This window comes from Brassica napus, unplaced genomic scaffold (genome assembly GCF_020379485.1).
Source record: "Brassica napus cultivar Da-Ae unplaced genomic scaffold, Da-Ae ScsIHWf_82;HRSCAF=148, whole genome shotgun sequence".
Classification (NCBI taxonomy): Eukaryota; Viridiplantae; Streptophyta; class Magnoliopsida; order Brassicales; family Brassicaceae; genus Brassica; species Brassica napus.
In genome coordinates this window covers 36,527-56,254 of record NW_026016874.1, presented here as the reverse complement: position 1 = coordinate 56,254, position 19,728 = coordinate 36,527, and the positions used below count along the sequence as shown (strand labels likewise).

The window sequence follows — 19,728 nt, the reverse complement described above, 5'->3', positions numbered from 1 at the left end:
ACCTCCCGGAAGTCATCGTGTTGCACCCCTTTTATTGTTATTTTTTTTATTTTATATTTTCGGCCTAACGAGTCTAAACTTGGAAACCTCATAACTTTTGAACCGTGAGGAACTACGTCGCCCATAGCACCATTTCGGAAAGGCCCAGAAACCATAAAGGCGGTGAATAGGCGTGGCAATTTTCGGCCCCAAATCAGCCGTTTTGACCCTCAAACGGGCTGCAGAAGGTAAGGGACGTAAAAGGATCCCAATCGGATTTTCAGGTTGTTTTTGATGCTTTCTTAACGCCATAACCTCGATGCACTATTCCGCTGAAAAAAACGTAGAAAAAATGTGGGCCCCACGGCCTTACACTTGGATTGGCCGAAACAATGATATATGGAAACGCGAGTGATGTACCAACGGGTGCGATCATACCAGCACTAATGCACCGGATCCCATCAGAACTCCGCAGTTAAGCGTGCTTGGGCGAGAGTAGTACTAGGATGGGTGACCTCCCGGGAAGTCCTCGTGTTGCACCCCTTTTTATTATTATTTTTATTTTATTTTTCGGCCTAAAACGAGTCTAAACTTGGAAACCTCATAACTTTTGAACCGTGAGGAACTACGTCGCCCATAGCACCATTTCGGAAAGGCCCAGAACCATAAAGGCGGAATAGGGGTGGCAATTTTTCGGGCCCAAATTCAGCCGTTTTGACCCTCAAACGGGCTGCAGAAAGTAAGGGACGTAAAAAAGGATCCAATCGGATTTTCAGGTTGTTTTTGATGCTTTCTTAACGCCATTACCTCGATGCACTATTCCGCTGAAAAAAAAACAGTAAGAAAATCATGTGGGCCCCACGGCCTTACACTTGGATTGGCCGAAAAATGATATATGGAAACGCGAGTGATGTACCAACGGGTGCGATCATACCAGCACTAATGCACCGGATCCCATCAGAACTCCGCAGTTAAGCGTGCTTGGGCGAGAGTAGTACTAGGATGGGTGACCTCCCGGGAAGTCCTCGTGTTGCACCCCTTTTTATTTTTTTTTATTTTATTTTTCGGCCTAAAACGAGTCTAAACTTGGAACCTCATAACTTTTGAACCGTGAGGAACTACGTCGCCCATAGCACCATTTCGGAAAGGCCCAGAAACCATAAAGGCGGTGAATAGGGGTGGCAATTTTTCGGCCCCAAATTCAGCCCTTTTGACCCTCAAACGGGCTGCAGAAAGTTAAGGGACGTAAAAAGGATCCCAATCGGATTTTCAGGTTGTTTTTGATGCTTTCTTAACGCCATTAACCTCGATGCACTATTCCGCTGAAAAAAAAAGTAAGAAATCATGTGGGCCCCACGGCCTTACACTTGGATTGGCCGAAACAAATGATATATGGAAACGCGAGTGATGTACTAACGGGTGCGATCATACCAGCACTAATGCACCGGATCCCATCAGAACTCCGCAGTTAAGCGTGCTTGGGCGAGAGTAGTACTAGGATGGGTGACCTCCCGGGAAGTCCTCGTGTTGCACCCCTTTTTATTTTTATTTTTATTTTTTTTTTTTGGCCTAAAACGAGTCTAAACTTGGAACCTCATAACTTTTGAACCGTGAGGAACTACGTCGCCCATAGCACCATTTCGGAAAGGCCCAGAAACCATAAAGGGCGGTGAATAGGGGGGCAATTTTTCGGCCCAAATTCAGCCGTTTTGACCCTCAAACGGGCTGCAGAAAGGTAAGGGACGTAAAAAGGATCCCAATCGGATTTTCAGGTTGTTTTTGATGCTTTCTTAACGCCATTAACCTCGATGCACTATTCCGCTGAAAAAAACAGTCAGAAAATCATGTGGGCCCCACGGCCTTACACTTGGATTGGCCGAAACAAATGATATATGGAAACGCGAGTGATGTACAACGGTGCGATCATACCAGCACTAATGCACCGGATCCATCAGAACTCCGCAGTTAAGCGTGCTTGGGCGAGAGTAGTACTAGGATGGGTGACCTCCCGGGAAGTCCTCGTGTTGCACCCCTTTTTATTATTATTTTTTTTTATTTTTTCGGCCTAAAACGAGTCTAAACTTGGAAACCTCATAACTTTTGAACCGTGAGGAAACGTCGCCCATAGCACCATTTCGGAAAGGCCCAGAAACCATAAAGGCGGTGAATAGGGGTGGCAATTTTTCGGCCCAAATTCAGCCGTTTTGACCCTCAAACGGGCTGCAGAAAGGTAAGGGACGTAAAAAAGGATCCCAATCGGATTTTCAGGTTGTTTTTGATGCTTTCTTAACGCCATTAACCTCGATGCACTATTCCGCTGAAAAAAACAGTAAAAAATCATGTGGGCCCCACGGCCTTACACTTGGATTGGCCGAAACAAATGATATATGGAAACGCGAGTGATGTACTAACGGTGTGCGATCATACCAGCACTAATGCACCGGATCCCATCAGAACTCCGCAGTTAAGCGTGCTTGGGCGAGGAGTAGTACTAGGATGGGTGACCTCCCGGGAAGTCCTCGTGTTGCACCCCTTTTTATATTTTTTTATTTTATTTTTCGGCCTAAAACGAGTCTAAACTTGGAAACCTCATAACTTTTGAACCGTGAGGAACTACGTCGCCCATAGCACCATTTCGGAAAGCCCAGAAACCATAAAGGGCGGTGAATAGGGTGGCAATTTTTCGGGCCCAAATTCAGCCGTTTTGACCCTCAAACGGGCTGCAGAAAGGTAAGGGACGTAAAAAAGGATCCCAATCGGATTTTCAGGTTGTTTTTGATGCTTTCTTAACGCCATTAACCTCGATGCACTATTCCGCTGAAAAAAACAGTAAGAAAATCATGTGGGCCCCACGGCCTTACACTTGGATTGGCCGAAACAATGATATATGGAAACGCGAGTGATGTACTAACGGGTGCGATCATACCAGCACTAATGCACCGGATCCCATCAGAACTCCTCAGCTAAGCGTGCTTGGGCGAGAGTAGTACTAGGATGGGTGACCTCCCGGGAAGTCCTCGTGTTGCACCCCTTTTTATTATTATTTTTTATTTTATTTTCGGCCTAAAACGAGTCTAAACTTGGAAACCTCATAACTTTTGAACCGTGAGGAACTACGTCGCCCATAGCACCATTTCGGAAAGGCCCAGAAACCATAAAGGGCGGTGAATAGGGTGGCAATTTTTCGGGCCCAAATTCAGCCGTTTTGACCCTCAAACGGGCTGCAGAAAGTTAAGGGACGTAAAAAAGGATCCCAATCGGATTTTCAGGTTGTTTTTGATGCTTTCTTAACGCCATTAACCTCGATGCACTATTCCGCTGAAAAAAAACATCAGAAAATCATGTGGGCCCCACGGCCTTACACTTGGATTGGCCGAAACAAATGATATATGGAAACGCGAGTGATGTACTAACGGGTGCGATCATACCAGCACTAATGCACCGGATCCCATCAGAACTCCGCAGTCAAGCGTGCTTGGGCGAGAGTAGTACTAGGATGGGTGACCTCCCGGGAAGTCCTCGTGTTGCACCCCTTTTTATTATTATTTTTATTTTATTTTTTCGGCCTAAAACGAGTCTAAACTTGGAAACCTCATAACTTTTGAACCGTGAGGAACTACGTCGCCCATAGCACCATTTCGGAAAGGCCCAGAAACCATAAAGGGCGGTGAATAGGGTGGCAATTTTTCGGGCCCAAATTCAGCCGTTTTGACCCTCAAACGGGCTGCAGAAAGTTAAGGGACGTAAAAAAGGATCCCAATCGGATTTTCAGGTTGTTTTTGATGCTTTCTTAACGCCATTAACCTCGATGCACTATTCCGCTGAAAAAAAAGTAAGAAAATCATGTGGGCCCCACGGCCTTACACTTGGATTGGCCGAAACAAATGATATATGGAAACGCGAGTGATGTACTAACGGGTGCGATCATACCAGCACTAATGCACCGGATCCCATCAGAACTCCGCAGTTAAGCGTGCTTGGGCGAGAGTAGTACTAGGATGGGTGACCTCCCGGGAAGTCCTCGTGTTGCACCCCTTTTTATTATTTATTTTTATTTTTTTTTCGGCCTAAAACGAGTCTAAACTTGGAAACCTCATAACTTTTGAACCGTGAGGAACTACGTCGCCCATAGCACCATTTCGGAAAGGCCCAGAAACCATAAAGGCGGTGAATAGGGGTGGCAATTTTTCGGGCCCAAATTCAGCCGTTTTGACCCTCAAACGGGCTGCAGAAAGTTAAGGGACGTAAAAAAGGATCCCAATCGGATTTTCAGGTTGTTTTTGATGCTTTCTTAACGCCATTAACCTCGATGCACTATTCCGCTGAAAAAAAACAGTAAGAAAATCATGTGGGCCCCACGGCCTTACACTTGGATTGGCCGAAACAAATGATATATGGAAACGCGAGTGATGTACTAACGGGTGCGATCATACCAGCACTAATGCACCGGATCCCATCAGAACTCCGCAGTTAAGCGTGCTTGGGCGAGAGTAGTACTAGGATGGGTGACCTCCCGGGAAGTCCTCGTGTTGCACCCCTTTTTATTATTATTTTTATTTTTATTTTTCGGCCTAAAACGAGTCTAAACTTGGAAACCTCATAACTTTTGAACCGTGAGGAACTACGTCGCCCATAGCACCATTTCGGAAAGGCCCAGAAACCATAAAGGGCGGTGAATAGGGGTGGCAATTTTTCGGCCCCAAATTCAGCCGTTTTGACCCTCAAACGGGCTGCAGAAAGTTAAGGGACGTAAAAAAGGATCCCAATCGGATTTTCAGGTTGTTTTTGATGCTTTCTTAACGCCATTAACCTCGATGCACTATTCCGCTGAAAAAAAAAAAAAGAAAATCATGTGGGCCCCACGGCCTTACACTTGGATTGGCCGAAACAAATGATATATGGAAACGCGAGTGATGTACTAACGGGTGCGATCATACCAGCACTAATGCACCGGATCCCATCAGAACTCCGCAGTTAAGCGTGCTTGGGCGAGAGTAGTACTAGGATGGGTGACCTCCCGGGAAGTCCTCGTGTTGCACCCCTTTTTATTATTATTTTTATTTTATTTTTCGGCCTAAAACGAGTCTAAACTTGGAAACCTCATAACTTTTGAACCGTGAGGAACTACGTCGCCCATAGCACCATTTCGGAAAGGCCCAGAAACCATAAGGGCGGTGAATAGGGGTGGCAATTTTTCGGGCCCAAATTCAGCCGTTTTGACCCTCAAACGGGCTGCAGAAAGTTAAGGGACGTAAAAAAGGATCCCAATCGGATTTTCAGGTTGTTTTTGATGCTTTCTTAACGCCATTAACCTCGATGCACTATTCCGCTGAAAAAAACAGTAAAAAATCATGTGGGCCCCACGGCCTTACACTTGGATTGGCCGAAACAAATGATATATGGAAACGCGAGTGATGTACTAACGGGTGCGATCATACCAGCACTAATGCACCGGATCCCATCAGAACTCCGCAGTAAGCGTGCTTGGGCGAGAGTAGTACTAGGATGGTGACCTCCCGGGAAGTCCTCGTGTTGCACCCCTTTTTATTATTATTTTTATTTTATTTTTCGGCCTAAAACGAGTCTAAACTTGGAAACCTCATAACTTTTGAACCGTGAGGAACTACGTCGCCCATAGCACCATTTCGGAAAGGCCCAGAAACCATAAAGGCGGTGAATAGGGGTGGCAATTTTTCGGGCCCAAATTCAGCCGTTTTGACCCTCAAACGGGCTGCAGAAAGTTAAGGGACGTAAAAAAGGATCCCAATCGGATTTTCAGGTTGTTTTTGATGCTTTCTTAACGCCATTAACCTCGATGCACTATTCCGCTGAAAAAAACAGTAAGAAAATCATGTGGGCCCCACGGCCTTACACTTGGATTGGCCGAAACAAATGATATATGGAAACGCGAGTGATGTACTAACGGGTGCGATCATACCAGCACTAATGCACCGGATCCCATCAGAACTCCGCAGTTAAGCGTGCTTGGGCGAGAGTAGTACTAGGATGGGTGACCTCCCGGGAAGTCCTCGTGTTGCACCCCTTTTTATTATTATTTTTTTTTTTTTTTTTCGGCCTAAAACGAGTCTAAACTTGGAAACCTCATAACTTTTGAACCGTGAGGAACTACGTCGCCCATAGCACCATTTCGGAAAGGCCCAGAAACCATAAAGGGCGGTGAATAGGGGTGGCAATTTTTCGGGCCCAAATTCAGCCGTTTTGACCCTCAAACGGGCTGCAGAAAGTTAAGGGACGTAAAAAAGGATCCCAATCGGATTTTCAGGTTGTTTTTGATGCTTTCTTAACGCCATTAACCTCGATGCACTATTCCGCTGAAAAAAAACAGTAAGAAAATCATGTGGGCCCCACGGCCTTACACTTGGATTGGCCGAAACAAATGATATATGGAAACGCGAGTGATGTACTAACGGGTGCGATCATACCAGCACTAATGCACCGGATCCCATCAGAACTCCGCAGTTAAGCGTGCTTGGGCGAGAGTAGTACTAGGATGGGTGACCTCCCGGGAAGTCCTCGTGTTGCACCCCTTTTTATTATTATTTTTATTTTATTTTTCGGCCTAAAACGAGTCTAAACTTGGAAACCTCATAACTTTTGAACCGTGAGGAACTACGTCGCCCATAGCACCATTTCGGAAAGGCCCAGAAACCATAAAGGGCGGTGAATAGGGTGGCAATTTTTCGGGCCCCAATTCAGCCGTTTTGACCCTCAAACGGGCTGCAGAAAGTTAAGGGACGTAAAAAAGGATCCCAATCGGATTTTCAGGTTGTTTTTGATGCTTTCTTAACGCCATTAACCTCGATGCACTATTCCGCTGAAAAAAACAGTAAGAAAATCATGTGGGCCCCACGGCCTTACACTTGGATTGGCCGAAACAAATGATATATGGAAACGCGAGTGATGTACCAACGGGTGCGATCATACCAGCACTAATGCACCGGATCCCATCAGAACTCCGCAGTCAAGCGTGCTTGGGCGAGAGTAGTACTAGGATGGGTGACCTCCCGGGAAGTCCTCGTGTTGCACCCCTTTTTATTATTATTTTTATTTTATTTTTCGGCCTAAAACGAGTCTAAACTTGGAAACCTCATAACTTTTGAACCGTGAGGAACTACGTCGCCCATAGCACCATTTCGGAAAGGCCCAGAAACCATAAAGGGCGGTGAATAGGGGTGGCAATTTTTCGGGCCCAAATTCAGCCGTTTTGACCCTCAAACGGGCTGCAGAAAGTTAAGGGACGTAAAAAAGGATCCCAATCGGATTTTCAGGTTGTTTTTGATGCTTTCTTAACGCCATTAACCTCGATGCACTATTCCGCTGAAAAAAACAGTAAGAAAATCATGTGGGCCCCACGGCCTTACACTTGGATTGGCCGAAACAAATGATATATGGAAACGCGAGTGATGTACCAACGGGTGCGATCATACCAGCACTAATGCACCGGATCCCATCAGAACTCCGCAGCTAAGCGTGCTTGGGCGAGAGTAGTACTAGGATGGGTGACCTCCCGGGAAGTCCTCGTGTTGCACCCCTTTTTATTATTATTTTTATTTTATTTTTCGGCCTAAAACGAGTCTAAACTTGGAAACCTCATAACTTTTGAACCGTGAGGAACTACGTCGCCCATAGCACCATTTCGGAAAGGCCCAGAAACCATAAAGGGCGGTGAATAGGGGTGGCAATTTTTCGGGCCCAAATTCAGCCGTTTTGACCCTCAAACGGGCTGCAGAAAGTTAAGGGACGTAAAAAAGGATCCCAATCGGATTTTCAGGTTGTTTTTGATGCTTTCTTAACGCCATTAACCTCGATGCACTATTCCGCTGAAAAAAACAGTAAGAAAATCATGTGGGCCCCACGGCCTTACACTTGGATTGGCCGAAACAAATGATATATGGAAACGCGAGTGATGTACCAACGGGTGCGATCATACCAGCACTAATGCACCGGATCCCATCAGAACTCCGCAGCTAAGCGTGCTTGGGCGAGAGTAGTACTAGGATGGGTGACCTCCCGGGAAGTCCTCGTGTTGCACCCCTTTTTATTATTATTTTTATTTTATTTTTCGGCCTAAAACGAGTCTAAACTTGGAAACCTCATAACTTTTGAACCGTGAGGAACTACGTCGCCCATAGCACCATTTCGGAAAGGCCCAGAAACCATAAAGGGCGGTGAATAGGGGTGGCAATTTTTCGGGCCCAAATTCAGCCGTTTTGACCCTCAAACGGGCTGCAGAAAGTTAAGGGACGTAAAAAAGGATCCCAATCGGATTTTCAGGTTGTTTTTGATGCTTTCTTAACGCCATTAACCTCGATGCACTATTCCGCTGAAAAAAACAGTAAGAAAATCATGTGGGCCCCACGGCCTTACACTTGGATTGGCCGAAACAAATGATATATGGAAACGCGAGTGATGTACCAACGGGTGCGATCATACCAGCACTAATGCACCGGATCCCATCAGAACTCCGCAGTCAAGCGTGCTTGGGCGAGAGTAGTACTAGGATGGGTGACCTCCCGGGAAGTCCTCGTGTTGCACCCCTTTTTATTATTATTTTTATTTTATTTTTCGGCCTAAAACGAGTCTAAACTTGGAAACCTCATAACTTTTGAACCGTGAGGAACTACGTCGCCCATAGCACCATTTCGGAAAGGCCCAGAAACCATAAAGGGCGGTGAATAGGGGTGGCAATTTTTCGGGCCCAAATTCAGCCGTTTTGACCCTCAAACGGGCTGCAGAAAGTTAAGGGACGTAAAAAAGGATCCCAATCGGATTTTCAGGTTGTTTTTGATGCTTTCTTAACGCCATTAACCTCGATGCACTATTCCGCTGAAAAAAACAGTAAGAAAATCATGTGGGCCCCACGGCCTTACACTTGGATTGGCCGAAACAAATGATATATGGAAACGCGAGTGATGTACTAACGGGTGCGATCATACCAGCACTAATGCACCGGATCCCATCAGAACTCCGCAGTTAAGCGTGCTTGGGCGAGAGTAGTACTAGGATGGGTGACCTCCCGGGAAGTCCTCGTGTTGCACCCCTTTTTATTATTATTTTTATTTTATTTTTCGGCCTAAAACGAGTCTAAACTTGGAAACCTCATAACTTTTGAACCGTGAGGAACTACGTCGCCCATAGCACCATTTCGGAAAGGCCCAGAAACCATAAAGGGCGGTGAATAGGGGTGGCAATTTTTCGGGCCCAAATTCAGCCGTTTTGACCCTCAAACGGGCTGCAGAAAGTTAAGGGACGTAAAAAAGGATCCCAATCGGATTTTCAGGTTGTTTTTGATGCTTTCTTAACGCCATTAACCTCGATGCACTATTCCGCTGAAAAAAACAGTAAGAAAATCATGTGGGCCCCACGGCCTTACACTTGGATTGGCCGAAACAAATGATATATGGAAACGCGAGTGATGTACCAACGGGTGCGATCATACCAGCACTAATGCACCGGATCCCATCAGAACTCCGCAGCTAAGCGTGCTTGGGCGAGAGTAGTACTAGGATGGGTGACCTCCCGGGAAGTCCTCGTGTTGCACCCCTTTTTATTATTATTTTTATTTTATTTTTCGGCCTAAAACGAGTCTAAACTTGGAAACCTCATAACTTTTGAACCGTGAGGAACTACGTCGCCCATAGCACCATTTCGGAAAGGCCCAGAAACCATAAAGGGCGGTGAATAGGGGTGGCAATTTTTCGGGCCCAAATTCAGCCGTTTTGACCCTCAAACGGGCTGCAGAAAGTTAAGGGACGTAAAAAAGGATCCCAATCGGATTTTCAGGTTGTTTTTGATGCTTTCTTAACGCCATTAACCTCGATGCACTATTCCGCTGAAAAAAACAGTAAGAAAATCATGTGGGCCCCACGGCCTTACACTTGGATTGGCCGAAACAAATGATATATGGAAACGCGAGTGATGTACTAACGGGTGCGATCATACCAGCACTAATGCACCGGATCCCATCAGAACTCCGCAGCTAAGCGTGCTTGGGCGAGAGTAGTACTAGGATGGGTGACCTCCCGGGAAGTCCTCGTGTTGCACCCCTTTTTATTATTATTTTTATTTTATTTTTCGGCCTAAAACGAGTCTAAACTTGGAAACCTCATAACTTTTGAACCGTGAGGAACTACGTCGCCCATAGCACCATTTCGGAAAGGCCCAGAAACCATAAAGGGCGGTGAATAGGGGTGGCAATTTTTCGGGCCCAAATTCAGCCGTTTTGACCCTCAAACGGGCTGCAGAAAGTTAAGGGACGTAAAAAAGGATCCCAATCGGATTTTCAGGTTGTTTTTGATGCTTTCTTAACGCCATTAACCTCGATGCACTATTCCGCTGAAAAAAACAGTAAGAAAATCATGTGGGCCCCACGGCCTTACACTTGGATTGGCCGAAACAAATGATATATGGAAACGCGAGTGATGTACCAACGGGTGCGATCATACCAGCACTAATGCACCGGATCCCATCAGAACTCCGCAGTCAAGCGTGCTTGGGCGAGAGTAGTACTAGGATGGGTGACCTCCCGGGAAGTCCTCGTGTTGCACCCCTTTTTATTATTATTTTTATTTTATTTTTCGGCCTAAAACGAGTCTAAACTTGGAAACCTCATAACTTTTGAACCGTGAGGAACTACGTCGCCCATAGCACCATTTCGGAAAGGCCCAGAAACCATAAAGGGCGGTGAATAGGGGTGGCAATTTTTCGGGCCCAAATTCAGCCGTTTTGACCCTCAAACGGGCTGCAGAAAGTTAAGGGACGTAAAAAAGGATCCCAATCGGATTTTCAGGTTGTTTTTGATGCTTTCTTAACGCCATTAACCTCGATGCACTATTCCGCTGAAAAAAACAGTAAGAAAATCATGTGGGCCCCACGGCCTTACACTTGGATTGGCCGAAACAAATGATATATGGAAACGCGAGTGATGTACCAACGGGTGCGATCATACCAGCACTAATGCACCGGATCCCATCAGAACTCCGCAGCTAAGCGTGCTTGGGCGAGAGTAGTACTAGGATGGGTGACCTCCCGGGAAGTCCTCGTGTTGCACCCCTTTTTATTATTATTTTTATTTTATTTTTCGGCCTAAAACGAGTCTAAACTTGGAAACCTCATAACTTTTGAACCGTGAGGAACTACGTCGCCCATAGCACCATTTCGGAAAGGCCCAGAAACCATAAAGGGCGGTGAATAGGGGTGGCAATTTTTCGGGCCCAAATTCAGCCGTTTTGACCCTCAAACGGGCTGCAGAAAGTTAAGGGACGTAAAAAAGGATCCCAATCGGATTTTCAGGTTGTTTTTGATGCTTTCTTAACGCCATTAACCTCGATGCACTATTCCGCTGAAAAAAACAGTAAGAAAATCATGTGGGCCCCACGGCCTTACACTTGGATTGGCCGAAACAAATGATATATGGAAACGCGAGTGATGTACTAACGGGTGCGATCATACCAGCACTAATGCACCGGATCCCATCAGAACTCCGCAGTTAAGCGTGCTTGGGCGAGAGTAGTACTAGGATGGGTGACCTCCCGGGAAGTCCTCGTGTTGCACCCCTTTTTATTATTATTTTTATTTTATTTTTCGGCCTAAAACGAGTCTAAACTTGGAAACCTCATAACTTTTGAACCGTGAGGAACTACGTCGCCCATAGCACCATTTCGGAAAGGCCCAGAAACCATAAAGGGCGGTGAATAGGGGTGGCAATTTTTCGGGCCCAAATTCAGCCGTTTTGACCCTCAAACGGGCTGCAGAAAGTTAAGGGACGTAAAAAAGGATCCCAATCGGATTTTCAGGTTGTTTTTGATGCTTTCTTAACGCCATTAACCTCGATGCACTATTCCGCTGAAAAAAACAGTAAGAAAATCATGTGGGCCCCACGGCCTTACACTTGGATTGGCCGAAACAAATGATATATGGAAACGCGAGTGATGTACCAACGGGTGCGATCATACCAGCACTAATGCACCGGATCCCATCAGAACTCCGCAGCTAAGCGTGCTTGGGCGAGAGTAGTACTAGGATGGGTGACCTCCCGGGAAGTCCTCGTGTTGCACCCCTTTTTATTATTATTTTTATTTTATTTTTCGGCCTAAAACGAGTCTAAACTTGGAAACCTCATAACTTTTGAACCGTGAGGAACTACGTCGCCCATAGCACCATTTCGGAAAGGCCCAGAAACCATAAAGGGCGGTGAATAGGGGTGGCAATTTTTCGGGCCCAAATTCAGCCGTTTTGACCCTCAAACGGGCTGCAGAAAGTTAAGGGACGTAAAAAAGGATCCCAATCGGATTTTCAGGTTGTTTTTGATGCTTTCTTAACGCCATTAACCTCGATGCACTATTCCGCTGAAAAAAACAGTAAGAAAATCATGTGGGCCCCACGGCCTTACACTTGGATTGGCCGAAACAAATGATATATGGAAACGCGAGTGATGTACCAACGGGTGCGATCATACCAGCACTAATGCACCGGATCCCATCAGAACTCCGCAGTCAAGCGTGCTTGGGCGAGAGTAGTACTAGGATGGGTGACCTCCCGGGAAGTCCTCGTGTTGCACCCCTTTTTATTATTATTTTTATTTTATTTTTCGGCCTAAAACGAGTCTAAACTTGGAAACCTCATAACTTTTGAACCGTGAGGAACTACGTCGCCCATAGCACCATTTCGGAAAGGCCCAGAAACCATAAAGGGCGGTGAATAGGGGTGGCAATTTTTCGGGCCCAAATTCAGCCGTTTTGACCCTCAAACGGGCTGCAGAAAGTTAAGGGACGTAAAAAAGGATCCCAATCGGATTTTCAGGTTGTTTTTGATGCTTTCTTAACGCCATTAACCTCGATGCACTATTCCGCTGAAAAAAACAGTAAGAAAATCATGTGGGCCCCACGGCCTTACACTTGGATTGGCCGAAACAAATGATATATGGAAACGCGAGTGATGTACCAACGGGTGCGATCATACCAGCACTAATGCACCGGATCCCATCAGAACTCCGCAGTCAAGCGTGCTTGGGCGAGAGTAGTACTAGGATGGGTGACCTCCCGGGAAGTCCTCGTGTTGCACCCCTTTTTATTATTATTTTTATTTTATTTTTCGGCCTAAAACGAGTCTAAACTTGGAAACCTCATAACTTTTGAACCGTGAGGAACTACGTCGCCCATAGCACCATTTCGGAAAGGCCCAGAAACCATAAAGGGCGGTGAATAGGGGTGGCAATTTTTCGGGCCCAAATTCAGCCGTTTTGACCCTCAAACGGGCTGCAGAAAGTTAAGGGACGTAAAAAAGGATCCCAATCGGATTTTCAGGTTGTTTTTGATGCTTTCTTAACGCCATTAACCTCGATGCACTATTCCGCTGAAAAAAACAGTAAGAAAATCATGTGGGCCCCACGGCCTTACACTTGGATTGGCCGAAACAAATGATATATGGAAACGCGAGTGATGTACCAACGGGTGCGATCATACCAGCACTAATGCACCGGATCCCATCAGAACTCCGCAGCTAAGCGTGCTTGGGCGAGAGTAGTACTAGGATGGGTGACCTCCCGGGAAGTCCTCGTGTTGCACCCCTTTTTATTATTATTTTTATTTTATTTTTCGGCCTAAAACGAGTCTAAACTTGGAAACCTCATAACTTTTGAACCGTGAGGAACTACGTCGCCCATAGCACCATTTCGGAAAGGCCCAGAAACCATAAAGGGCGGTGAATAGGGGTGGCAATTTTTCGGGCCCAAATTCAGCCGTTTTGACCCTCAAACGGGCTGCAGAAAGTTAAGGGACGTAAAAAAGGATCCCAATCGGATTTTCAGGTTGTTTTTGATGCTTTCTTAACGCCATTAACCTCGATGCACTATTCCGCTGAAAAAAACAGTAAGAAAATCATGTGGGCCCCACGGCCTTACACTTGGATTGGCCGAAACAAATGATATATGGAAACGCGAGTGATGTACCAACGGGTGCGATCATACCAGCACTAATGCACCGGATCCCATCAGAACTCCGCAGTCAAGCGTGCTTGGGCGAGAGTAGTACTAGGATGGGTGACCTCCCGGGAAGTCCTCGTGTTGCACCCCTTTTTATTATTATTTTTATTTTATTTTTCGGCCTAAAACGAGTCTAAACTTGGAAACCTCATAACTTTTGAACCGTGAGGAACTACGTCGCCCATAGCACCATTTCGGAAAGGCCCAGAAACCATAAAGGGCGGTGAATAGGGGTGGCAATTTTTCGGGCCCAAATTCAGCCGTTTTGACCCTCAAACGGGCTGCAGAAAGTTAAGGGACGTAAAAAAGGATCCCAATCGGATTTTCAGGTTGTTTTTGATGCTTTCTTAACGCCATTAACCTCGATGCACTATTCCGCTGAAAAAAACAGTAAGAAAATCATGTGGGCCCCACGGCCTTACACTTGGATTGGCCGAAACAAATGATATATGGAAACGCGAGTGATGTACCAACGGGTGCGATCATACCAGCACTAATGCACCGGATCCCATCAGAACTCCGCAGCTAAGCGTGCTTGGGCGAGAGTAGTACTAGGATGGGTGACCTCCCGGGAAGTCCTCGTGTTGCACCCCTTTTTATTATTATTTTTATTTTATTTTTCGGCCTAAAACGAGTCTAAACTTGGAAACCTCATAACTTTTGAACCGTGAGGAACTACGTCGCCCATAGCACCATTTCGGAAAGGCCCAGAAACCATAAAGGGCGGTGAATAGGGGTGGCAATTTTTCGGGCCCAAATTCAGCCGTTTTGACCCTCAAACGGGCTGCAGAAAGTTAAGGGACGTAAAAAAGGATCCCAATCGGATTTTCAGGTTGTTTTTGATGCTTTCTTAACGCCATTAACCTCGATGCACTATTCCGCTGAAAAAAACAGTAAGAAAATCATGTGGGCCCCACGGCCTTACACTTGGATTGGCCGAAACAAATGATATATGGAAACGCGAGTGATGTACCAACGGGTGCGATCATACCAGCACTAATGCACCGGATCCCATCAGAACTCCGCAGCTAAGCGTGCTTGGGCGAGAGTAGTACTAGGATGGGTGACCTCCCGGGAAGTCCTCGTGTTGCACCCCTTTTTATTATTATTTTTATTTTATTTTTCGGCCTAAAACGAGTCTAAACTTGGAAACCTCATAACTTTTGAACCGTGAGGAACTACGTCGCCCATAGCACCATTTCGGAAAGGCCCAGAAACCATAAAGGGCGGTGAATAGGGGTGGCAATTTTTCGGGCCCAAATTCAGCCGTTTTGACCCTCAAACGGGCTGCAGAAAGTTAAGGGACGTAAAAAAGGATCCCAATCGGATTTTCAGGTTGTTTTTGATGCTTTCTTAACGCCATTAACCTCGATGCACTATTCCGCTGAAAAAAACAGTAAGAAAATCATGTGGGCCCCACGGCCTTACACTTGGATTGGCCGAAACAAATGATATATGGAAACGCGAGTGATGTACTAACGGGTGCGATCATACCAGCACTAATGCACCGGATCCCATCAGAACTCCGCAGCTAAGCGTGCTTGGGCGAGAGTAGTACTAGGATGGGTGACCTCCCGGGAAGTCCTCGTGTTGCACCCCTTTTTATTATTATTTTTATTTTATTTTTCGGCCTAAAACGAGTCTAAACTTGGAAACCTCATAACTTTTGAACCGTGAGGAACTACGTCGCCCATAGCACCATTTCGGAAAGGCCCAGAAACCATAAAGGGCGGTGAATAGGGGTGGCAATTTTTCGGGCCCAAATTCAGCCGTTTTGACCCTCAAACGGGCTGCAGAAAGTTAAGGGACGTAAAAAAGGATCCCAATCGGATTTTCAGGTTGTTTTTGATGCTTTCTTAACGCCACTAACCTCGATGCACTATTCCGCTGAAAAAACAGTAAGAAAATCATGTGGGCCCCACGGCCTTACACTTGGATTGGCCGAAACAAATGATATATGGAAACGCGAGTGATGTACCAACGGGTGCGATCATACCAGCACTAATGCACCGGATCTCATCAGAACTCCGCAGCTAAGCGTGCTTGGGCGAGAGTAGTACTAGGATAGGTGACCTCCCGGGAAGTCCTCGTGTTGCACCCCTTTTTATTATTATTTTTATTTTATTTTTCGGCCTAAAACGAGTCTAAACTTGGAAACCTCATAACTTTTGAACCGTGAGGAACTACGTCGCCCATAGCACCATTTCGGAAAGGCCCAGAAACCATAAAGGGCGGTGAATAGGGGTGGCAATTTTTCGGGCCCAAATTCAGCCGTTTTGACCCTCAAACGGGCTGCAGAAAGTTAAGGGACGTAAAAAAGGATCCCAATCGGATTTTCAGGTTGTTTTTGATGCTTTCTTAACGCCATTAACCTCGATGCACTATTCCGCTGAAAAAAACAGTAAGAAAATCATGTGGGCCCCACGGCCTTACACTTGGATTGGCCGAAACAAATGATATATGGAAACGCGAGTGATGTACCAACGGGTGCGATCATACCAGCACTAATGCACCGGATCCCATCAGAACTCCGCAGTCAAGCGTGCTTGGGCGAGAGTAGTACTAGGATGGGTGACCTCCCGGGAAGTCCTCGTGTTGCACCCCTTTTTATTATTATTTTTATTTTATTTTTCGGCCTAAAACGAGTCTAAACTTGGAAACCTCATAACTTTTGAACCGTGAGGAACTACGTCGCCCATAGCACCATTTCGGAAAGGCCCAGAAACCATAAAGGGCGGTGAATAGGGGTGGCAATTTTTCGGGCCCAAATTCAGCCGTTTTGACCCTCAAACGGGCTGCAGAAAGTTAAGGGACGTAAAAAAGGATCCCAATCGGATTTTCAGGTTGTTTTTGATGCTTTCTTAACGCCATTAACCTCGATGCACTATTCCGCTGAAAAAAACAGTAAGAAAATCATGTGGGCCCCACGGCCTTACACTTGGATTGGCCGAAACAAATGATATATGGAAACGCGAGTGATGTACTAACGGGTGCGATCATACCAGCACTAATGCACCGGATCCCATCAGAACTCCGCAGCTAAGCGTGCTTGGGCGAGAGTAGTACTAGGATGGGTGACCTCCCGGGAAGTCCTCGTGTTGCACCCCTTTTTATTATTATTTTTATTTTATTTTTCGGCCTAAAACGAGTCTAAACTTGGAAACCTCATAACTTTTGAACCGTGAGGAACTACGTCGCCCATAGCACCATTTCGGAAAGGCCCAGAAACCATAAAGGGCGGTGAATAGGGGTGGCAATTTTTCGGGCCCAAATTCAGCCGTTTTGACCCTCAAACGGGCTGCAGAAAGTTAAGGGACGTAAAAAAGGATCCCAATCGGATTTTCAGGTTGTTTTTGATGCTTTCTTAACGCCATTAACCTCGATGCACTATTCCGCTGAAAAAAACAGTAAGAAAATCATGTGGGCCCCACGGCCTTACACTTGGATTGGCCGAAACAAATGATATATGGAAACGCGAGTGATGTACTAACGGGTGCGATCATACCAGCACTAATGCACCGGATCCCATCAGAACTCCGCAGCTAAGCGTGCTTGGGCGAGAGTAGTACTAGGATGGGTGACCTCCCGGGAAGTCCTCGTGTTGCACCCCTTTTTATTATTATTTTTATTTTATTTTTCGGCCTAAAACGAGTCTAAACTTGGAAACCTCATAACTTTTGAACCGTGAGGAACTACGTCGCCCATAGCACCATTTCGGAAAGGCCCAGAAACCATAAAGGGCGGTGAATAGGGGTGGCAATTTTTCGGGCCCAAATTCAGCCGTTTTGACCCTCAAACGGGCTGCAGAAAGTTAAGGGACGTAAAAAAGGATCCCAATCGGATTTTCAGGTTGTTTTTGATGCTTTCTTAACGCCATTAACCTCGATGCACTATTCCGCTGAAAAAAACAGTAAGAAAATCATGTGGGCCCCACGGCCTTACACTTGGATTGGCCGAAACAAATGATATATGGAAACGCGAGTGATGTACTAACGGGTGCGATCATACCAGCACTAATGCACCGGATCCCATCAGAACTCCGCAGCTAAGCGTGCTTGGGCGAGAGTAGTACTAGGATGGGTGACCTCCCGGGAAGTCCTCGTGTTGCACCCCTTTTTATTATTATTTTTATTTTATTTTTCGGCCTAAAACGAGTCTAAACTTGGAAACCTCATAACTTTTGAACCGTGAGGAACTACGTCGCCCATAGCACCATTTCGGAAAGGCCCAGAAACCATAAAGGGCGGTGAATAGGGGTGGCAATTTTTCGGGCCCAAATTCAGCCGTTTTGACCCTCAAACGGGCTGCAGAAAGTTAAGGGACGTAAAAAAGGATCCCAATCGGATTTTCAGGTTGTTTTTGATGCTTTCTTAACGCCATTAACCTCGATGCACTATTCCGCTGAAAAAAACAGTAAGAAAATCATGTGGGCCCCACGGCCTTACACTTGGATTGGCCGAAACAAATGATATATGGAAACGCGAGTGATGTACTAACGGGTGCGATCATACCAGCACTAATGCACCGGATCCCATCAGAACTCCGCAGTTAAGCGTGCTTGGGCGAGAGTAGTACTAGGATGGGTGACCTCCCGGGAAGTCCTCGTGTTGCACCCCTTTTTATTATTATTTTTATTTTATTTTTCGGCCTAAAACGAGTCTAAACTTGGAAACCTCATAACTTTTGAACCGTGAGGAACTACGTCGCCCATAGCACCATTTCGGAAAGGCCCAGAAACCATAAAGGGCGGTGAATAGGGGTGGCAATTTTTCGGGCCCAAATTCAGCCGTTTTGACCCTCAAACGGGCTGCAGAAAGTTAAGGGACGTAAAAAAGGATCCCAATCGGATTTTCAGGTTGTTTTTGATGCTTTCTTAACGCCATTAACCTCGATGCACTATTCCGCTGAAAAAAACAGTAAGAAAATCATGTGGGCCCCACGGCCTTACACTTGGATTGGCCGAAACAAATGATATATGGAAACGCGAGTGATGTACTAACGGGTGCGATCATACCAGCACTAATGCACCGGATCCCATCAGAACTCCGCAGTTAAGCGTGCTTGGGCGAGAGTAGTACTAGGATGGGTGACCTCCCGGGAAGTCCTCGTGTTGCACCCCTTTTTATTATTATTTTTATTTTATTTTTCGGCCTAAAACGAGTCTAAACTTGGAAACCTCATAACTTTTGAACCGTGAGGAACTACGTCGCCCATAGCACCATTTCGGAAAGGCCCAGAAACCATAAAGGGCGGTGAATAGGGGTGGCAATTTTTCGGGCCCAAATTCAGCCGTTTTGACCCTCAAACGGGCTGCAGAAAGTTAAGGGACGTAAAAAAGGATCCCAATCGGATTTTCAGGTTGTTTTTGATGCTTTCTTAACGCCATTAACCTCGATGCACTATTCCGCTGAAAAAAAAGTAAGAAAATCATGTGGGCCCCACGGCCTTACACTTGGATTGGCCGAAACAAATGATATATGGAAACGCGAGTGATGTACTAACGGGTGCGATCATACCAGCACTAATGCACCGGATCCCATCAGAACTCCGCAGTTAAGCGTGCTTGGGCGAGAGTAGTACTAGGATGGGTGACCTCCCGGGAAGTCCTCGTGTTGCACCCCTTTTTATTATTATTTTTATTTTATTTTTCGGCCTAAAACGAGTCTAAACTTGGAAACCTCATAACTTTTGAACCGTGAGGAACTACGTCGCCCATAGCACCATTTCGGAAAGGCCCAGAAACCATA

At 46.1% G+C, this 19,728-nt stretch overlaps 39 non-coding genes across 39 annotated transcripts; all 39 read left to right on the top strand.

Moving 5' to 3' along the window:
• The first annotated feature begins 403 nt into the window (after positions 1–403).
• LOC125606044 lies at positions 404–522 on the top strand. Its single transcript, XR_007337461.1, has one exon. It is a non-coding gene; the product is annotated as a 5S ribosomal RNA (ribosomal RNA).
• A 377-nt stretch (positions 523–899) lies between these two features.
• Positions 900–1,018, top strand: LOC125606043. Its single transcript, XR_007337460.1, has one exon. It is a non-coding gene; the product is annotated as a 5S ribosomal RNA (ribosomal RNA).
• Positions 1,019–1,396: 378 nt separating this feature from the next.
• On the top strand, positions 1,397–1,515 carry LOC125606042. The gene has a single exon (XR_007337459.1). It is a non-coding gene; the product is annotated as a 5S ribosomal RNA (ribosomal RNA).
• A 379-nt stretch (positions 1,516–1,894) lies between these two features.
• LOC125606088 lies at positions 1,895–2,012 on the top strand. The gene has a single exon (XR_007337506.1). It is a non-coding gene; the product is annotated as a 5S ribosomal RNA (ribosomal RNA).
• A 380-nt stretch (positions 2,013–2,392) lies between these two features.
• LOC125606080 lies at positions 2,393–2,512 on the top strand. Its single transcript, XR_007337498.1, has one exon. It is a non-coding gene; the product is annotated as a 5S ribosomal RNA (ribosomal RNA).
• Positions 2,513–2,891: 379 nt separating this feature from the next.
• Positions 2,892–3,010, top strand: LOC125606071. Its single transcript, XR_007337489.1, has one exon. It is a non-coding gene; the product is annotated as a 5S ribosomal RNA (ribosomal RNA).
• Positions 3,011–3,393: 383 nt separating this feature from the next.
• LOC125606070 lies at positions 3,394–3,512 on the top strand. The gene has a single exon (XR_007337488.1). It is a non-coding gene; the product is annotated as a 5S ribosomal RNA (ribosomal RNA).
• Positions 3,513–3,895: 383 nt separating this feature from the next.
• On the top strand, positions 3,896–4,014 carry LOC125606040. Its single transcript, XR_007337457.1, has one exon. It is a non-coding gene; the product is annotated as a 5S ribosomal RNA (ribosomal RNA).
• A 384-nt stretch (positions 4,015–4,398) lies between these two features.
• Positions 4,399–4,517, top strand: LOC125606039. Its single transcript, XR_007337456.1, has one exon. It is a non-coding gene; the product is annotated as a 5S ribosomal RNA (ribosomal RNA).
• Positions 4,518–4,902: 385 nt separating this feature from the next.
• On the top strand, positions 4,903–5,021 carry LOC125606038. Its single transcript, XR_007337455.1, has one exon. It is a non-coding gene; the product is annotated as a 5S ribosomal RNA (ribosomal RNA).
• Positions 5,022–5,403: 382 nt separating this feature from the next.
• Positions 5,404–5,520, top strand: LOC125606089. The gene has a single exon (XR_007337507.1). It is a non-coding gene; the product is annotated as a 5S ribosomal RNA (ribosomal RNA).
• A 383-nt stretch (positions 5,521–5,903) lies between these two features.
• On the top strand, positions 5,904–6,022 carry LOC125606037. Its single transcript, XR_007337454.1, has one exon. It is a non-coding gene; the product is annotated as a 5S ribosomal RNA (ribosomal RNA).
• A 386-nt stretch (positions 6,023–6,408) lies between these two features.
• Positions 6,409–6,527, top strand: LOC125606036. Its single transcript, XR_007337453.1, has one exon. It is a non-coding gene; the product is annotated as a 5S ribosomal RNA (ribosomal RNA).
• Positions 6,528–6,910: 383 nt separating this feature from the next.
• Positions 6,911–7,029, top strand: LOC125606069. The gene has a single exon (XR_007337487.1). It is a non-coding gene; the product is annotated as a 5S ribosomal RNA (ribosomal RNA).
• Positions 7,030–7,413: 384 nt separating this feature from the next.
• LOC125606060 lies at positions 7,414–7,532 on the top strand. The gene has a single exon (XR_007337478.1). It is a non-coding gene; the product is annotated as a 5S ribosomal RNA (ribosomal RNA).
• A 384-nt stretch (positions 7,533–7,916) lies between these two features.
• Positions 7,917–8,035, top strand: LOC125606059. The gene has a single exon (XR_007337477.1). It is a non-coding gene; the product is annotated as a 5S ribosomal RNA (ribosomal RNA).
• A 384-nt stretch (positions 8,036–8,419) lies between these two features.
• Positions 8,420–8,538, top strand: LOC125606068. The gene has a single exon (XR_007337486.1). It is a non-coding gene; the product is annotated as a 5S ribosomal RNA (ribosomal RNA).
• Positions 8,539–8,922: 384 nt separating this feature from the next.
• On the top strand, positions 8,923–9,041 carry LOC125606035. Its single transcript, XR_007337452.1, has one exon. It is a non-coding gene; the product is annotated as a 5S ribosomal RNA (ribosomal RNA).
• A 384-nt stretch (positions 9,042–9,425) lies between these two features.
• On the top strand, positions 9,426–9,544 carry LOC125606058. Its single transcript, XR_007337476.1, has one exon. It is a non-coding gene; the product is annotated as a 5S ribosomal RNA (ribosomal RNA).
• Positions 9,545–9,928: 384 nt separating this feature from the next.
• LOC125606057 lies at positions 9,929–10,047 on the top strand. The gene has a single exon (XR_007337475.1). It is a non-coding gene; the product is annotated as a 5S ribosomal RNA (ribosomal RNA).
• Positions 10,048–10,431: 384 nt separating this feature from the next.
• Positions 10,432–10,550, top strand: LOC125606067. The gene has a single exon (XR_007337485.1). It is a non-coding gene; the product is annotated as a 5S ribosomal RNA (ribosomal RNA).
• A 384-nt stretch (positions 10,551–10,934) lies between these two features.
• Positions 10,935–11,053, top strand: LOC125606056. Its single transcript, XR_007337474.1, has one exon. It is a non-coding gene; the product is annotated as a 5S ribosomal RNA (ribosomal RNA).
• Positions 11,054–11,437: 384 nt separating this feature from the next.
• Positions 11,438–11,556, top strand: LOC125606034. Its single transcript, XR_007337451.1, has one exon. It is a non-coding gene; the product is annotated as a 5S ribosomal RNA (ribosomal RNA).
• A 384-nt stretch (positions 11,557–11,940) lies between these two features.
• Positions 11,941–12,059, top strand: LOC125606055. The gene has a single exon (XR_007337472.1). It is a non-coding gene; the product is annotated as a 5S ribosomal RNA (ribosomal RNA).
• A 384-nt stretch (positions 12,060–12,443) lies between these two features.
• On the top strand, positions 12,444–12,562 carry LOC125606066. Its single transcript, XR_007337484.1, has one exon. It is a non-coding gene; the product is annotated as a 5S ribosomal RNA (ribosomal RNA).
• Positions 12,563–12,946: 384 nt separating this feature from the next.
• Positions 12,947–13,065, top strand: LOC125606065. The gene has a single exon (XR_007337483.1). It is a non-coding gene; the product is annotated as a 5S ribosomal RNA (ribosomal RNA).
• Positions 13,066–13,449: 384 nt separating this feature from the next.
• LOC125606054 lies at positions 13,450–13,568 on the top strand. The gene has a single exon (XR_007337471.1). It is a non-coding gene; the product is annotated as a 5S ribosomal RNA (ribosomal RNA).
• Positions 13,569–13,952: 384 nt separating this feature from the next.
• Positions 13,953–14,071, top strand: LOC125606064. Its single transcript, XR_007337482.1, has one exon. It is a non-coding gene; the product is annotated as a 5S ribosomal RNA (ribosomal RNA).
• Positions 14,072–14,455: 384 nt separating this feature from the next.
• Positions 14,456–14,574, top strand: LOC125606053. Its single transcript, XR_007337470.1, has one exon. It is a non-coding gene; the product is annotated as a 5S ribosomal RNA (ribosomal RNA).
• A 384-nt stretch (positions 14,575–14,958) lies between these two features.
• Positions 14,959–15,077, top strand: LOC125606051. Its single transcript, XR_007337468.1, has one exon. It is a non-coding gene; the product is annotated as a 5S ribosomal RNA (ribosomal RNA).
• Positions 15,078–15,461: 384 nt separating this feature from the next.
• LOC125606050 lies at positions 15,462–15,580 on the top strand. Its single transcript, XR_007337467.1, has one exon. It is a non-coding gene; the product is annotated as a 5S ribosomal RNA (ribosomal RNA).
• A 383-nt stretch (positions 15,581–15,963) lies between these two features.
• On the top strand, positions 15,964–16,082 carry LOC125606075. Its single transcript, XR_007337493.1, has one exon. It is a non-coding gene; the product is annotated as a 5S ribosomal RNA (ribosomal RNA).
• Positions 16,083–16,466: 384 nt separating this feature from the next.
• LOC125606062 lies at positions 16,467–16,585 on the top strand. The gene has a single exon (XR_007337480.1). It is a non-coding gene; the product is annotated as a 5S ribosomal RNA (ribosomal RNA).
• A 384-nt stretch (positions 16,586–16,969) lies between these two features.
• LOC125606049 lies at positions 16,970–17,088 on the top strand. The gene has a single exon (XR_007337466.1). It is a non-coding gene; the product is annotated as a 5S ribosomal RNA (ribosomal RNA).
• Positions 17,089–17,472: 384 nt separating this feature from the next.
• Positions 17,473–17,591, top strand: LOC125606048. The gene has a single exon (XR_007337465.1). It is a non-coding gene; the product is annotated as a 5S ribosomal RNA (ribosomal RNA).
• Positions 17,592–17,975: 384 nt separating this feature from the next.
• Positions 17,976–18,094, top strand: LOC125606047. The gene has a single exon (XR_007337464.1). It is a non-coding gene; the product is annotated as a 5S ribosomal RNA (ribosomal RNA).
• A 384-nt stretch (positions 18,095–18,478) lies between these two features.
• Positions 18,479–18,597, top strand: LOC125606033. The gene has a single exon (XR_007337450.1). It is a non-coding gene; the product is annotated as a 5S ribosomal RNA (ribosomal RNA).
• A 384-nt stretch (positions 18,598–18,981) lies between these two features.
• Positions 18,982–19,100, top strand: LOC125606032. The gene has a single exon (XR_007337449.1). It is a non-coding gene; the product is annotated as a 5S ribosomal RNA (ribosomal RNA).
• Positions 19,101–19,483: 383 nt separating this feature from the next.
• On the top strand, positions 19,484–19,602 carry LOC125606031. Its single transcript, XR_007337448.1, has one exon. It is a non-coding gene; the product is annotated as a 5S ribosomal RNA (ribosomal RNA).
• Positions 19,603–19,728: the final 126 nt, after the last annotated feature.